Source organism: Odocoileus virginianus, chromosome 7, assembly GCF_023699985.2.
Source record: "Odocoileus virginianus isolate 20LAN1187 ecotype Illinois chromosome 7, Ovbor_1.2, whole genome shotgun sequence".
Classification (NCBI taxonomy): Eukaryota; Metazoa; Chordata; class Mammalia; order Artiodactyla; family Cervidae; genus Odocoileus; species Odocoileus virginianus.
Genome location: NC_069680.1, coordinates 46,059,739 through 46,076,756, shown reverse-complemented (window position 1 = coordinate 46,076,756; position 17,018 = coordinate 46,059,739). Strand labels below are relative to the sequence as shown.

Below are 17,018 nucleotides of genomic sequence, written 5' to 3'. Positions count from 1 at the left end.
AGTGACAGCGCTGGCACAGGCCACATGCTAAATATATCTTGCCCACAGGGACAAGGACAGTGGCAGGGAGCACACCGGCCACATGATCCTTCCCAGTCACAAGGGGAGAAGCCCCAAACACTCTGCTCTCCGAGTCCATTACTGAACCTGGCTCGGGCCCCGACTCAGAATAGACTCCCCGGCTCCTGGCCAACTGTCCTACTGTGGTCTCCAGATAAGGCATCACATGTCACACACCCTGGTGAGTGTGTGGGCATCCAGGGGAGGAGGTGTCAGGGCTTCTGGGCTCATCTGGAGAGAATTGTTTGGATCAGGGAGGGCAGACCTACCCGCCTCATGGACTGTGGGGAAGCAGGGAAGGCCTTGAGCTGAAGGGGCTTGCAAGTGGGGCTGGGAGTGGCCCCCTCCCCTGTAAATCCATAGAAGGTGCCCATCTGAATCACTCCTAAGCAGAACCATGGGCTGCTGACTTGCACTTGGTCAAAGATGCCAATGCTGTTCCTAGTACTTCATTTCTCTGAACAGCATACATCTGTTAGCCAGCTCAGTTTAAGTTTTAATTATACCAATATTTCATTATGACATTTTTATTGTAAAAAAACTTCAGACAATACAGAAGTTGGTTGACAAAAAAATGAGAATTTCCCTTTTCCCTTCTCTTTTTAATTCTACCTTTGTCTCCAGGAGTAACTGTGGTCAACAGTTTGATTTGTATCCTCCCTAGTTTTCCTTATGCACGCTGTTCAGTACACCCAAACATCTGCAACACAGCACACACACAATACAGTGTAGTATGAAAGTTTACAAGTAGTCACTCGAAGATTGCCTGGGTTCAGAGAGCTGTATGTCATTGGGCAAACTACTTCATTTTTCTGTGCCTTGTGTTCTTCCTCTGTTGAAAAAAAAAAAGGATAACATTGGTCTCTATAGAGTTGTTGTGAGCATTAAATGTTGATGCTTTTAATATGGTGACTAACACAGAATAAGGACTTGCTTTATTAATACTTAAGCAAATGGGGGAGATCATATTAGTTATCTATCACTGAATAACAAAGTACAACAAAATTTAGTGGCTTATGACAACAGACACTTATCGTCTCACAGTGTGAATCTGACTGTGACAGGCAGTTTTAGTCAGCTACCTGCCATCCCTCCCCTCTCTCCACATGCTATGGTTTTCTTTAGTTCTTCTCACAACCCTAGTTTTGTTTAGGATACAATGGCCTAGTCTGAGAGGTTGAATCATGATTAATTAAAGTCCTTCACTGTCATCCCATTCACCAGATGCTCACATTTCCAGCCTCTCTGACAGCTAGGGATGGTTCATGTAATCATTTTGGCCAATGGAATCCAAGTAAAGATCAGTCAAGGGACTTCTTGGAAAGTTTTTGCATTCTGAATGAAATAATCAGTTGTAGTTGACTCTATACTCTTTCTTTGCCTTAAAAATAGATTTAATATCTAGAGCTGTGATTGCTGTCTTGAAACATGGAGATAAATGAAAAGCCACCATGCTAAAGGTTTTGGATGGAAGGAAGGAAGCACACAGGAACTCTGATGATGTTGTTGAGCTGCTGAAAACTTTCTGTTATGGAGAAAAATTACTTTTTAAAAATGTACTGCTTGCTGGATTTCCTGTTCCTGGTAGTTGAGAACATTTCTGATGCATTCCTTTCTCTCTAAGTTCTGTAAATACAGAGACTCTGTCTAATATACTTTCCATCTAATTACTAGTGCCAAGAACCATGCCTGGAACACAGAAGGCACCTAATGGATGAATATGCTGAATTAATAAGTACCTTTTTAGATACTGGAAGTTTCTCTATAGGGACTTTAGCCTTTGGGAGACACCTCTCTTCTAACCCCCAGACAATTCTCACATTTCTGGCTCAGTTCAGGGGTTCCCTGGACATCCACTTTTGTTCGTATTACCTAGGACCCTGAAGAAATGTTTTTGCTATGTAGTATCTTTCAACTTGCTTAGTCACAGTTTCATCACTGGGAAAAACAAGACATCAAATCACTCTATAGAACCTGAGAAATAAAATTTCATCCTTTTCTAACTCAAGGCTCTTAGATAGAATCAGAGTGGACCAGTCTTACATCAAATTCTGTCCATCAACAAATAGTGTTTTAGCAGAGGAGAGACCAGGAAAAACCTCCCACTTGGTGATAGCCAAATTAGGGAATGCTGGCTGGTACATTATTCAGGCGGAAGAATGATATCTCCTGGGAAGTGAAGTGGTTCTTTAGTGAAGTGGCAAGAAAATATTTTAAGAGTCTCATTAAACTATTGACGTAAGAAGAGATTGAATTTTTAAAAAAGCATCCTGAGTTTGTTGAGTGTAATTGGACTATTGTAGACAACTCTAGAACCAACTTAGATATAACTGGGACTGGCAACACTTTGATTTTCTAGTGTGCAGTAGTAGAAAGAAGGGTACACGGGGCTTACAAACCTAGTTGGAATCCAGCTTCCAGCCTTTCCTCACTAGGTACCTCTGGGCCAGTTGCTTGCTCTAAGCCCTGGTTTCTTACTTTGCAATACAACCAAGCTCACAGGGTTGTTTTGAAGATTTAAATAAAATCATGCAAGTAAAATACTTGGCACTAAGTATTGATATTACTGCTACAACAGCTACTGCTGCTACCGTCTCTACCGCCAGCACTTCCACTGTTATTTACAACAGAAAAGCAAAGTCAGCTTCCAACACTATTCTCTTCTGTTCCAAGTGGAGAGATTTTAAATGAGAAAGATGAAAGTATCTTTCAATGAACTAGAAGGGAAGAAGCATAGAATCAAAGTCCTCTTCCCTGTTAAAAACGGATTGCCTTCCTTTGGGTTTTGGAAGGAGTATCTGGCAGGTGAATTGGCCTCCCTGCTTCTGGCTGAAGGAGACAAGACAGCTGCTGACCGCAGGCCCCTGGCCTGGCTTTAGGGCAGATCTTTGCACTGCTGGCTTTGCAGGAGGCGCACCATCTTCCTCCCATGCCTTCTTTTTGCAGGTGTGCGAGCTTCCAATTCTGTCCTCCAAGAAGAATTTCTCATTTCCTTGCCAGTCCCCCCTCTCCTCTGAGTTCCTGAATGCAAGGGGTAGCTCTTCTCACCCCCTGCAGATGCTTTGGGGTGTCAGCTGAAGTCTGCTCACGTGGTGGGTGTGAGGATAGCAATGGGGCTGACGTGGAACCCTGCCCTTTGTATCTCTCTCCTCATATCCCAGGAGGCTTTCTCCACTCAGGAGTACAAAGATGGTAACAGCAGTCCTTCTAATTTGTGAGAAAGGCTCTGCCTTTCTTTCTAAAGAAACAGTTTGTGTTTGAAAATTGTAATGCACCTTCAGTATGGAAAATACAGATAAGCAAAATGAGGAACACAAACCCACCCATAATCAGAGTGTACTGGCATTCACAAACAACGGTGTGCTTGCAGGATTTTTCCTATGCCTTTACATACTGTATTTTAAACCTTAAATGTAGTCGTACTCCATATTATAGCCTCCAGTATATTTTCATTCATGAGTGGGAAATCACCAACAGCTTTCCATATCTTTCGGTACTTATCTTTAGCATTGTTTTTAATGGCTCAGAGAATTTTGTTATGGGTGTGTATACCACCATTGACTAGTTTAACTAGTTGCCTCTTTTTGGGCATCTGGGTTCTGTACAATTTTTCATTATTACTCAGAATGATATGTAATTAATAGCCTTTTTTCCCCAGGGTCAACGCCTAGCAGATGATGTGCTGGGAAACATGCGAGTGTTTTAAAGTTTCAAAAAATTCACGTTGCAAAAGACTTTCTCAGAAAGACTCTGTCCACTTGCAGTGGGTGTGGCAGCCTGTCACACTTTTCTCAGCAGAGAAGGTGTTTCTCAGCAGAGCTTCACTACAGCCCGATAGGATCAGTGGGGCCGATATGACGATTCGTATTTTGGAAGCTGGAAGAACTGAAGTGCAAAGAGGTTACAAAAGGGACCTCCAGGTAACTGAATGAAGTGAGTTGCCACAGAGAACCATGCATGAAATGAACCATGAAACAAAGGGCAGTTAACAAAACAAATAGACAGTGGTAGCTGCTCTAAAGCTCTTCTTTCTGATAATTATTATATCGTAGGAACAATGTTCTGTTAAGTGTTTGGCAAAAAAACCCCCATCATCAGCATCTAGGAGAGAGCTCGCCTTTCAGTTTTCTGTTCTCAGAGTAGGTGCTTGGGGAGTCAGAATCCCAGCTCGTCCAAAACCCCAGGGTGGAGAAGCAGCTTGGCCAAGGTCTCTTGGCGAGGTCATGGCAAGGTCAGAACTGGAGGCCAGGTCTCCGGGCTCCCACACTCCTGCTTCCTGTGACACATGAGGTGTTTCTCTGAGACAGCTGGGATCGAACCATTGGCCAAATTGCTCACACTTGTACAGTTACCCAGATGAGGTTAGTGACGTGTTACTTGTTAAAATGAGAATTCTGGTCCAGTAGGTCTAGGGTAAGGCCTGAGATTCTGAATGTCTAGTAAGTTCCCAGGTAATACCTACAGGTCTAGACCACTCTTTGAGAGGCAAGTAGCTAGACAACTGTTCAGCTCAAGACAAAGGAAGTGACCTAGATGAAGGTAGGGCCTACTGGCAAATAGTACAGTATTTGCGGACTGATGACTGGGAAAGGGTGTTCTGGTTGTTATGAGAGTCTCACAATGAATCTTGTCCTTTATTCATCAGAAACACCCAAAAGGGAGACCAACCAGCTGATCAAGGGAAGGTCTGTGGCCATGGCGGCCAAGGGATGTTCAGACACACCCACCCACGCCACAACCAGCCCTTCTTTGTTCAGCCTGGCAGCCAGGACAAAGCCATTTGGTTTAACATTCCAAAGGCGTTTCCACTGTCTCCCAGAGTCTTTTTAATGACCTGGAGAACTACCAAGGGGTTCTCGGTGGCATGACAGGCTCCTTCCACTGCAGTTCGCCAACCCTTGTGACACCAGGATGATGAAAGCGCCATACTTGATGAGGAGAGAAGAGGAAATGGAGCCCAGACACAGAGGCAGAGGGTGTGGGCTTGGGAGGTTTCTCAATCACAGGCACGGCTCGCCCTCTCCTGAGCAGAGGCAAGAGATGTCAGCGTTGTTGGCAATCCTGGGCACGGAGCTGTAGGCTTGCAATAACAGTGTTCAGGGCCCGGGGAGGGGCCGGGGAGGGCCACTTGGGGCATGAGGATGAGGGGCTGGGCCAGGCTGGCCCAAGCACGGGGTCAGGGAAGGGGGCTGTGAGTGCTGGCATCAAAGCTAGAACAACAGACTCACAGGAAAGAATCTTAGAGGTTATGTAATTGTGGCATTTAAAATGCTTCATTATTTACTTGTTTTTATTTGCCTGTGCCAGGCCTTAGTTGCAGCATGCAGGCTCTTTAATGTAGCAAGCGGGATCTAGTTCCTTGACTGGGGGCCCCCTGCATTGGAAGCGTGGAGTGTTAGGCACTGGTGCACCAGGGAAGTCCCAGTCATGGCATTTTAATGTCATGTTCCCTGGAGCACTAAAAGTTTTTTTTATGTGAAAGTATTTCAGAGACTGCTGTTTGCTGGCAGGTCTAAGGGGATGTGGGACTGTTCACCCCTACTTTAGCACCATTTTGTATCTATTTTATACATTGAGATTCTATGACATTTCTAGAAAGAGATTGTACTAAAAAATGTTTCCTAGCCTCCTTTTTTTGTTGTTGTTCAGTCGCCAAGTCGTATCCGACTCTTGGCAACCCCATGGACTGCAGCATACCGGGCTTCCTTGTCCTTCACCATCTCCCAGAGTTGCCTCAGAAAAGAAAGGCGATTTTTTCAGCCTTAGAGCCAGTTCATGACATAACACTGCTGATTCACCTCTCCCAGGTGTGGGCGTACCCATGATGCTATAGGTCGAATAAGACCCAAACACAGGCCCATTTATCTCGCTCCATTTCCCCATTCCCAACCACACCAAAACCCAAACCAGTGGCTACATTTACAATATTCCACTTACGCCAGGATCTGGAAAGAGGGACTGCGGTTTGATGGGCAAGGTTGCCTGTGTGATGTGACACATGTGGACCTCAGTCAGCCCCCAATAGCTTCCCAGCTAACTGCAGGTCCCACCGTGGTTTAGGCCAGCAGGTTTTCAATAAACTGGGCTGCCAGTGCACCCTCAGAACCCTATGAATTATTGACTTAATTCCGTCACACAAACGAGGAGCAACTTCACCAGCAGAAGAGCTAGCTGTGTTATCAATATAAACACACAGTGTAAGATATAGAGAATAGACTAGTAGTTACCAGTGAGGTGGAGCAATAAAGGGCTGGGGAGTGGGAGGTGCAAACCGTGGGTCATAAGATAGGCTCAAGGATGTATTGTGCAATGAGGGGAATCTAGCCAATATTTTATAATATCTGTAAATGTAAAGTAACCTTTAAAACTGTATAAAATTTAAACATTTTTTTAAAAGAAAGAATAAACCCTGAGTTCTCATCTCAAGGAAAAAAAATTTGTTTTTATTTTGTACCTATACGAGATGATGGATATTCACTAAACTTACTGTGATACTCATTTTATGACATATATAAAGTCATATCATGATGTCATACACCTCAAACTTATACAGTGCTGTATGTCAGTTATCTCTCAATAAACTTAGAAGAAAAAAAAGGATGCAGTGTAACAATGTTCTCCCACACATTGTGTTAGTTGTAAGGCCTAGTTGCATGTATTCTGATTCTCTTTCCAGGCACGTGGTAAGCTTTTATTTCTCCATTTCTCTTCATAGGCATGGCCATGTACCATGTGCTGTCCAGATGAATGTGAATGAAGCATTTGAAATTAGCGTGTAACTCTCCTCATCCCTTTCCTTGTGGTATAGTCTTTGTGGAAGCCCAGGCTGATATGGAGCCTCTGTTCAGGGCTCCTCTGATGAGGGGTATGCCTCTGCCAACCTATGACAAAGGAGGTGTGAACAGGAGCTAGATCTTAATTTGTCTAACCCATTAATAGGTCAGAGTTTTGTTATCATAGCAAAACCTAGCTTATCCTAACCTTAGATATTTATAAAAATAAATCAATCTTTTAAGTGGAATATTGTTGATTTCCTCATAACTTTCCTGTTAATTCAATAGCTCATCTCCAGCTATGGAGCTCTAGTACCAAATAGCCATGTGACTGGAGGATTCATATTTGAAAGATATAGAACTGTATAGGAAAATTATATACTAAATGGACAATGATTGTAGATTAGCTGATGAAAGTTTGTGAATCACTTTAGGTTCATTAAAATAGATCATGAAGATATCACAAAAAATTACAATGATATTTACTGATATCAAATAACAAAATTAATGACATTTACTACATATTAATTTAACATCAGTGGGATCTGAAACACTAATTTCCATTTATCATCCCTTATTCAAGAGGACCTTTTCAGGATTACCCTTCATAATCTCTTCATGCTAAGAGATTTTTTCCTGAGTCTGGTTTTCTATTTTAGGCTCCATGCCTTTCTAAGTTAATGACAAGAATTGGTTGACATCTGTCTCCTTTAATCCTGCCATGGTACCAGGGAACTAAAATAAACTGGATTTTTGTTGTTGAAATTATTTTGTGCACCAATATTTAATTTCCCTCTCAAGCTCTCTTGTTGGTATAATCTCCAAAGTTCTGCTCATGCTAGTGTCACGGCAGCTTTTATGTGGCTTGCAAGTAACTTGGTGTCAGTTCTGGTTTCAATTTCACATAACTGTATGGTCCCAAATAACTGACTCATCCTTTAAGTCTTAATTCCTAATTCCTGAAAGAGAGAGTCTGATTGGCCCAGTTGGAGTCGGGAGTATACGCTTGGTGCAGTCACTTGGAGTTGGGAGAGGATCATGTGGTACACAGGTTTTCAAGGTGGTGCTAGTGATAAATAATCTGCCTGCTAATGCAGGAGTTGTCAGAGATGTGGGTTTGATCCCTGGGTTGAGAAGATCCCCTGGAGTAGGAAATGGTGACCCACTCAGTAAGTGACCCATTCTTGCCTGGATAATCCCATGGACAGAGGAACCTGGCAGGCTATAGTCCATAGGGTCACAAAGAGTTGGACACGATACAACCATGTGGTACATGCTGCCTTTTCCTCTGAAGAAAATGGAATTCCAAAGAGAAGGTTGAAGGACATTAAGGATTCATTAACACAGAGAAACTTGTATACTAGGCAGAAAATGATTGTGGTTACCAAAAAAAGATTCAAATTACATATAGAATTCCATGTTAGGGATTGGAAGAGGCTATTGTTTTCATTTCTCACTTGTTTATTTTGTTGACTGTTAGCATCACTAGTGGGAAGCAGCACTGGGTACCAAACAGGGAAAAAATGAAAAATTTACTGAAAAACTTAAATTTGGTGGATAAAGGCTTATCCACCAATTTGTGTTTTGTACAAATTAGGCCTACCATTTTAGGTTGGGCTGTAGAATATCATAGAAGCACTGGGTTAGAATAAAAGCCTTATGTGGTCATGAGAGTAGGGTTAAAACAGGGATTCTAATCCTTCTCTGTGCATTAGAATGATTGGGGGAACTTAATGTAATACCCTCACATACACAGCAGGAATGACCACACAATACAGTTGATGATACCAAGTGTGGATGAAGATGTAGGACAACTCATGCAAGTTAGGGAGGGGTTACATATTGGTAATCACTTTAGATAATTATCTCACAGAAACTAAGCTGGACATAGGCATATCCAATAATCCAGCAATTCTATTCTAAAGTATATACTCAAAAGAAATGTATATATATGTTCACCAAAAGATATGTGCTAGAATGCATACTGTTTATATTTTTAACCTTCTTTTTTTGCATCAGGGTATAGCTGACTAACAATGTTGTGATAGTTTCAGGTTAACCCTGAAGGGACTCAGCCATACATATACATGTATCCATTCTTCCCCCAAACTCCCCTCCAATTCAGGCCGCCACTTAACATTCAGCAGAATTCCATGTGCCATACAGTAGGTCCTTGATGGGTATTCATTTTAAATATAACATTGTGAATGTACCCTATTTATAATAGCCCCAAACTGTAAACTACCCAAATGTCCATTAACAGTAAACTGGATCACCAACTGAAGTATATTCACACAATGTAGTAATACACTGCACAAGGATGAAAAACCTACAACCATAACAAACAATGTGGATGAATCTTATAAGCATAATTCTGAGTAAAAGAAATCACACATACAAAAGAACATTCTGTATATTTCATTTAGATAAAATACAAAAGCTGGCAAAGGTCATCTATGTATTGGAAATAGGATAGCAATTATCTTTGGTGGGAGTTTTAGGTGCTAGAGGACTTTGATTCTTGGTCTGGGTTCATGGGTATTTGTGAAAATTCCTTAACACATACACTTATAATTAATTCACTTTTCTGTATGTATGTTATATTTTGATAAAAATCTTAAAAAAAATTAGTGCTTCCTGGACTTCACATCAGATAAATGAAATCCAACTCCCTGGGGGTGGGTCCTGAGTACAGCCTTTTACAGAGCCCTTCAGGCGATCATCATGTACAGTCAGTGGTGAGAACTGGCTAGTGGGATGAGTCCTGGCCTGGAAACTGGGAAAGCTGGGTTTAGAGTCTGATCTGGGGCAAATCATCCTCATGCTCTTGGCCTTGGTTGCCAAAGAGCTTAGCAGGTATCTCTGTGGTCCTTTGCAGCCTGTTGATCCTAAGGCATTAGCATAGCTGTGTTAATCCAACAGATAAGTTGACACTATAGTCTCAGAGGGGGATGTGATGAAAAAACAGATTTGGTGGGAGACGTGTGCCAGGATTGTGTGCTCCAGTTGTTCATTGGCTTAGCACAATAGGGTGTCCAAGGGCAATGATGTCAGGATGGGGCTATACTGAGGACATCTGGGAACTACCTTAGTCTCTCTCCCAATTTTATCTGGAGGTGGAACTAAGAGGACATTGAATTCACCTTTTTCAGTTTGACTTCATCATCCCTTTGAAGTAGGCTGTGAATAATTCAGGAAACTAAGTTTCAAAAAATATCAGTGCTTGCTAGATCATCTGACTTGGTAGTTTGCACCCATTTAAAAATAAAATCTACCTCATCTTTTTTCAAATAAACATATGAAGAATCCAAATGTGAAAGTGTTAGTTGTTCAGTCATGTCCGACTCTTGGCGACCCCATGGACTGTAGCCCATCAGGCCCCGCTGTCAGTGGAATTTCCCAGGCAGGAATACAGGAGTGGGTTTCCATTTCCTTCTCTAGGAGTTCTTCCTGACCCAGGGATCAAATCCAGATCTTCTGCATTTCAGGCAGATTCTTTACTGTCTGAGCCACCAGGGAAATCTAAATGTATATCCAAGTTTAAAAAGTGAACGGATTCCTGAGGAATTAAGATGTTTATTTTTTAGTGAACAACATTTCCTTCCTTCAAGAAACTCTCAGTACACAGAACAACTTCTATGGTCCAATGTTCTCACTTTATAATTGGGCAAGTGAGGTCCGACAAGAAGAAATGATTTGTCCTAAGTCACACATTCACCAGTGACAGAGCCAGAGCAAATCCTGGTCTTCTGACTCGGGGATTTTCACTCTGTCACCATCTACATGTCCTAAGTTTGAGCCAGGCTTGGGAGAGCTGATGCTGAGCCAGCCACAGTGAGTATGAGGTTCCTGGTCCTTCATCTGGTTCCTGTCCTTTGGGATCTGGCCTGGTGCCTGTCACCTTTGTTGCTGATCATTCTGTGAGCAGAGCCTGGCTCTTCATTCACTCTGGGCATGGCATCTATGGCACCTGGCATCATGGACTCTGAAGAGGCTCTCCTCTCTGAACATGCTTTGAGGGCTGGTACAAGATGAGCTTGGCTGGGAAGCTGTTAATGGTGGTAGTGGTGCTGCTTTAATTTGCCCATCACTGCTGGATGTTACACAGTCTGGGAGCCAATGCCAAGAAATGTGACACTGGCATCAACTAACCCTCGTGGACATGTTCATACGGACATGATCAAGTGGCCTGAGAGGGACACACAGGGCCCTTCTGACCCATTACTCTAGCTGGGCCAGTGATCTCAGCCAAAGATGGGGGCTCTCTCTTCTATTCCAGGGATGGTTGTGGTTCAGAAACCTGAACAAAGATAATAATAATAATAGCAACAACTGATTCTCACTGGTCATCAGGAAAGGTATTGGGTAGGACAATGGTTGTCAAGCATTTTTCAGTCACAGAAATCCTTATTAGAATAAAAGATTATGCAGAACCTCAATATTTAGGCTAGAGATAGAAGATTCATAAGAAAGAAGGGACTTCAGATCTTTTTCACCAGACCATATCTCCTACCCTAGCAGTTTTTAAACTGGATGTTACAAAGTCCTTGGTGTTCCTAGGAGACCCCTCAGGACCCCCATAGTGGGGGTAGGGTGTTCAATGGAGGGTCTTGTATTCAAGGTTCGGTGGCTCTAGGTGCTGGTTCCCTCCAAACTACTCATCTATTTCTAGTCTAAATATTGAAGTTCTGCATAAGCTTTTATTCTAATAAGGATTTCTGTGACCGAAAATATTTGACAACCACTATCCTACCCAATACGTTTCCTGATGACTAATGAGAATCAGTTATTATTATATCTTTGTGGGATGCGGTCTTAACAACCTTTCTAGATAGTCTGTGTTAGGAGAGTCTGCTTTGTATAAAAATTAAGTTCCTTGTGTGGTAGTTTAGGTCTGTCGTGGCTCCCAGCCTGCTTTCACACTCCTTCCTGTTGTCTTGACACTGTCTCCCACCTGCCAGTTCCCACCTGATGCAGCCTTTGTGGGGTGACCATTCTCTCAGGCCCCTCTGTGTTCCCCACATCGCATCTCACCAGCCACTGCTAGCGAGGTCACTGGGGGATGTCTTTACTCATTCCTGGAAAACTGTAACTGCATCACATCTTAACCTTTTTTTTTCTTTTTTCTAGCTAGTTGTTCTAGCTTCTCTGCTCTTTTAAAAAAAAAATTATTTATTTTTAATTGAAGGATAATTGCTTTACAGTATTGTGTTGGTTTCTGCCAAACATCAACATCAATCAGCCATAGATATACCCATGTCCCCTTCGTCTTAGACCTCCCTCTCATCTCCCTTCCCATCCCGCCCCTTTAGGTTGTTACAGAGCCTGGGTTTGAGTTTCCTGAGTCATACAGCAAATTTCCATTGGCTGGGCTTCCCTGGTGGCCCAGATGGTAAAGAATCTGCCGGCAATGCAGGAGACCTGGGTTCAATCCCTGGGTCGGGAAGATCCCCTGGAGAAGGGCATGGCAACCCACTCCAGTATCCTTGCCTGAGAATCTCATGGACAGAGGAGTCTGATGGGCTACTGTCCATAGAATCTCAGAGTCAGACATGACTGAACGACTAACACACACATCTATTTAATATATGGTAGTGTACGTTTCCATGTTACTCTCTCCAGACATCCCACCCTCTCTTAGTAGAAGAAAGTCTGATACCTTCCTTTGAAGCTTATTTCCTTCAAAATTAGCCCCAAGTGACTATCAATACTGTTTCTAAATCTGGGCAGAGAGAGGCCTGGGATGCTCTGTCGTGCCCTTAAATTGCCATCCTCACCGTCCGATGCTGCCCACAGCTCTGATGGCAGCAGGGCAGTGCTCTAGACCCAAGGCCACGGTCCTCAGTTCTCTCAAGTGCTCTGTGGATGCTTCCAAAGCATAATACTGGTCAGGATGGCTGGGGCCCAAGGGACCCTGTGTCCTGTGTCCTCATCTGTGCCACACCAACTGTTTTAACTTTGTGTTAAACTCAGAACCCTCTGCCCAGGGCCCTCTTTACCTTGTGGCAAGTCCCTTCTGCGGCCACGAGTGCCCTTCCCTACTCTCTGGCCCACGGTCAGGGCTATTTATTTCTGGCCTCTGCTCTGGGAACAGGGCTGTGGTTGTGGTCCCTTCTCCTCGCCCTCGGAAGTGCTCCTTTGGGAATTGCCTCTCATTCTTTCCTGGCCCCAGGGCCCCGGGGCCCCAGTGCCTCAAGGACAAAGAGGTGGAGAGGTGGAGCAGCCTCGGCTAGAGCACTGGACAAACTCCCTGTTCTTCCCTTTCCGCAGACAAGGGCTCACTCCAGTGATTTTCCCTATAAACACGAAGTCCGCTCCAAGGAGACTTGCCGTCCCCACGTCTGGACGCAGAGGAGGCTGGCATTGCATAGGCCTGCCGCACCGGCCACCCCCCATCCAAATCCACATTCGGTCCAGCAGTGACTGGGCCAGCATGACTCATGGGTCACACCCTGTGGCATTCCTGTCCTAGTCGGACAACTTGCTGTTTTCTTAAACACGTTCAGAACTTTCCTGTTTTCAGGCCTGTACGCTACACTTCCTTCATTCTTTCGCTGCCAGAAATGCTCTCTTTTCAGTTTCCAACCACCCATCTCACTCATCCTTCAGAGGTCAGCTCAGAAACCCCGCCTCCCATGGGTACTGAGATTGAAGGTCTCAAAACAACCAGCCCTCCCCCTTCCTCGAGTGCCCATCACCCTTTGCTTGTCCCTCTCTCACTGCACTTATGGTTTGAATCCTGGCTCACTCTTTCTTGTCTGTGTGGCCTTAGGAAATGTACTTAACCTTCCTGGCTCTGGTCTATAAAACGAGGATGGGGATGATTCTTGCCACATGGAGTGACTGTGAAGCTTAACTGGGATCAGTGCTGACTAGCACATGGAAAGTTAACTATTTGTTCATTAAATATTCCTTGCAGGCCTACCATGTGCGAGGCCCTGAGGATGCCACGGTGAACAGACCAAGTCCTGGCCTTCATGGAGTTCACATTTTAGTGGTGAAGAAACAAACAAAAAAACAATAACAGTTGTCATGTATTAAGCAGTTTCCTTGTGCTCTGATATTTTCATTGATTATTCCCTTTGGTCCCCACAGAAACCTTCTGTGCTACAATGTAATTATTATCTGCTGACAGACAGGAAGCTGAAAGTCAGGGAGTTAGTAATTTGTTCCAAATCACATGCCTAGAAGGTGGTGGAACCAGGACTGGAATCCAGACAATAAGACTTCAAGCTTGCACTTAAGTATTAGGAAGAAAATAAAGCTAGGAAAATAAAATAAATGTGGAAGGAGACTGAGGGTGTGTGTGCAGATGGTCCAAGGGAGATCAGGGAAGGATGCTGAGATAGTGATCTTGAGCTGGGGAAGGTCAGGATGGAGAGAGGGCAGGGCAAACACAGACTCCAGGAAGAAATTGAGTTGGGTTTGTGGGACCAGCAAGGCTTGTCTGGTCAGATTTAGTGACCCAGGGGAGGAGGTACAACATGAGGTTGAGGAGCTGCTACCATTGACTATTTTGACTGCTATTAGAATATTTCCAGCCATTATAATTACAGGTCTTACATCTCCCATTAGCCTGTGAGGCAGGGACTGTGTGTCTTGTTCACACTTGTATGTGCCCAGCTCTATGTCTTATTATGCATTGAACATTGTTGTTGAATTAGATTTTTAGTCTAATTGGGAAAAGCACAGGTTTTGCCAAAAATGAGAGCCGGGTTCACATTCTAACCCAGTCACTTAGTAGCATCCATGGGGAGTTCACTCTCTCTCAATCTATTCCTTCACTTGTCAAGTGCAGAGAGGTCATGTTCCTTTTATAGTATTTTTGGGAAATACTCAAAATCTCAAAAGAGATGCTGCATATAAAACATCTGGTGCCTAGTAGATTTTTGATGACCCTTCCCTTCTAATACTCTAATCACTTACCCTTAGAACACCAATAACCACTCCACCTCCCCGCCTAAGAAAGTTTTCTTTTAATTCCTTGAATGCCTTGGAAAGCTGGCCTATCCTACACCCCAGATGGCCTCTTTTTGCGGTCTGGGCTCAAAGGAAGCTTGAGGAATCACCCTGGACAACAAGTCCTGGCCAAACCCCACTTCACGTGTCCTTTGTGGGCATCACCTTGATAATCAGTTAAGATTTCAGGACTATGCATTGCCTCAAAGCTTGCCTAGGCAGAGGCCCAACTCAACTCACCAGTGCTGGCCACAGGGGGCTGGTGAGGAGATCTGTGGGACCTCCCACTCAGAGGAGAATTGGGCTGCAGTTGGGACCCTATCCAAATGTACAGGGTGAGTGCCTTCTCCTTGCCGCAGGCCCTTTATGAGACCTCATATTCTCTCCAGTAAACAAACGATCCTTATTGTAGCTTCATGGTGAATCCCTGGATGGTCACATTACTCAGGATGCCATCAAGTGGGAGGTTACCCCTTTTCACTCTCGGTCACTTTTTTCCACTCTTGGTCAGACATTCACAGAGCTGAGGCCTTTTCTTTGTCTGATCTGTGATCTGAGACTTAAGGCTCCACTCCTTAGTTTCTCCTCCCCTCCTTAAACTTGTCTAGTGATAAATCCTCTGAAGCACACGATCCTCCCAGAGCTGAATTCGACTCCCCTGTGAGGAATTTCAGGGCATATATGTTAGGTAGGAAGGCAATTTACAGCTATGCTCCAAAGTCAGGAGTCCAGCTGGGCTGGCTGCATGCATCCCACTCATTGCCCTGTCTGGCCAGCATGTTTGCTCAGCCCAACTCTTGGGTAAGCCCAGTCCTTTCTGGCTAGACCTCTGGTCTAAATCTTCTGAAGCCACTTAGTGCTAATAGTTCTCTGTCCTGAATTCTATACTTATTCAGAAACCTGTGATAGTTCCTCCACCTGAGCTCCCAAGTCTGGGGAAAAGTTTTATTAACATCCAGAACCTCAATCGGGGCTTCCCAGATGGAGCAGTGGTAAAGAATCTACCTGCCAATGCAGAGACACAAGAGACATGGGTTCCATCCTCATGTTGGGAAGATCCCTGGAGTAGGAAATGGCAACCCATGCCAGTATTTTTGCCTAGAGAATTCCATGGACAGAGGAGCCGGGTGGGCTACAGTCCATGGCATCACAAAGAGTCAGACATGACTGAGCAACTGAGCAGGCATACATGCAGAAATGGCTCTCTTTTTTGTAGGCAGGTACCCACTTAACCCCAAGGACTTCCATTTTCTTTTACTTATCCTTCATCCAAAGATAAATTTACATTTACACAACAACTCTTTGTAGATTAGAATTATCGTTGGTCTTAACAGAAACGAGGAAGGTCCAAAATGTTAACTGAACCTGAGTATTTGTTGGGCCATATGGAAATTACTATACAAACATTTGTGGAATTGAATTAAGTTTTTTAAGGAGTACACCAGGTTATATCCTTTTCAGAAATCCAACCCAGTCCTCTGTGGGTATGCTCAGCTAAGATACTTTCAGCCTTACCACTGAAAAATACTTCTGTAGGATGGTAGGAGATCCTCTTTCATGGTCCCTTCAAATGGAGCAGGTGCTGATGGGCTGGGGGTGGGGGAGAAAGATGTAACAGTAATGTCACAGGAAGGCAGAAGTCGGGCTGCAATTTGATCGAAGCTGCAACCTTATCTGTCATCAGCTAGATTAACTGTCGTAGTGGGCCTTCTGGTATTATCACTGTGGGCACAGGGCCTTGGCAACTGTCTCATTGACCAGCACAGCACAATATAAAATCCAATGGCTTGGTAGGTTCTGGAGGCAGAGGCTGTGGCCCCTCTTAATTTTGCATCCCTAATGCCTGGCCCTGGTTTATAGTTGATGCTCAATAAATATTTGTTCAGTAAATAAATAAATATATGGACTACATATAAGACAACAGCAATTTTAGAAGAGAGGCATTATTTTAGTCTTTTCCAGGGCCTTGATGGATGAGACATGAGATGGCTATGTAATAAGTTACTGGGTAAGAACAATCTAAAACAGCTTGGAGTGGGAAGCTGCCAGCATGCTTCCAAGAAGATGGACACAGCTGGTCACCTTGGTTCAGGGTGAGTCCCTCAAATAGCATCTCTCAGTTTAGTAAGCATAAGCAGGCACCTACTGGCCTGAGAGGAAGGTGAAATAGGGACTTGTCTTGTGGCTTAACAGCAGCTGTTTCCCTCCTTGGTTTGCAGCACCCTG

The 17,018-nt window shown here is 43.9% G+C and overlaps 1 long non-coding RNA gene across 3 annotated transcripts in view; it reads left to right on the top strand.

Moving 5' to 3' along the window:
• The window catches only part of LOC139036041 (uncharacterized), a 39,052-nt gene extending 31,457 nt beyond the window's left edge, over positions 1-7,595 (top strand). For 2 of the 3 annotated variants that reach the window (XR_011488737.1, XR_011488736.1), the window contains exons 3-4: positions 3,719-3,980; positions 6,776-7,595. This is a non-coding gene — a long non-coding RNA (uncharacterized lncRNA). Of the gene's footprint in view, positions 1-3,718; positions 3,994-6,775 lie in introns of all 3 variants that reach the window. The other variant, XR_011488738.1, reaches the window with a different exon arrangement.
• The last annotated feature ends 9,423 nt before the right edge of the window (positions 7,596-17,018 follow it).